Source organism: Octopus bimaculoides, chromosome 7, assembly GCF_001194135.2.
Source record: "Octopus bimaculoides isolate UCB-OBI-ISO-001 chromosome 7, ASM119413v2, whole genome shotgun sequence".
Lineage (NCBI taxonomy): Eukaryota > Metazoa > Mollusca > Cephalopoda > Octopoda > Octopodidae > Octopus > Octopus bimaculoides.
The window spans coordinates 24,793,583-24,794,386 of NC_068987.1; positions in this window are offsets into that span (position 1 = coordinate 24,793,583).

The window sequence follows — 804 nt, forward strand, 5'->3', positions numbered from 1 at the left end:
CTAAATATTGTTTGTAGGTAGGAAATAGATTTTGAAAGTGAAATCCATTTTAATAAACACTAACTTTATAATCATTCACACACATTTTTGGGACAATAGATATAAATATATTATGTATGTGTGTATGCGTTTGTGTGTATATGTGTGTGTGTGTGTGTTTGTATGCATATGTATGTATAAATATGCATTTATATATCTGAATACATACGTATATATATATAGATATATATATGTATATATATATATATATATCTGTGCGTGCGTGCGTATATTTGTGTGTATATGTATGTATATCATTATTCTGTTTATTTCAAGATTTCTTACCAATAGAGAAAGAACCAGTTTCTAACCTAGATTCAAGGCTCCTTCGTTGGAATTTCAACATCAACAACAGGGTATCTTTATATGTATGTATGTATGTATGTATGTATGTATGTATGTATGAGTGTATATGAGTTAGAATATACATTAGAATTGAAAGTGAATGTATGCGTTTGCATATCTTTGTATATATTTGCCAGCCAGCTATTAAAATATAAAAATACGTATATATGTACTTACATGCATATAGACACGCACATTATTTTTTCGCATATAAACAGAGACATAAAAACATGCACATGAATATTCATGTGTATGTATGTGTTTACACACACACATGAGAACACACACAGACACAGACACACAAACACAGACACACGCACACGCACACACATATACACACACCTTTCTAGCTATATATGAATGTATGTATATCTCTGGTACTATCTTTCCTCCCCTCTCTATGGATGTATATATATATAT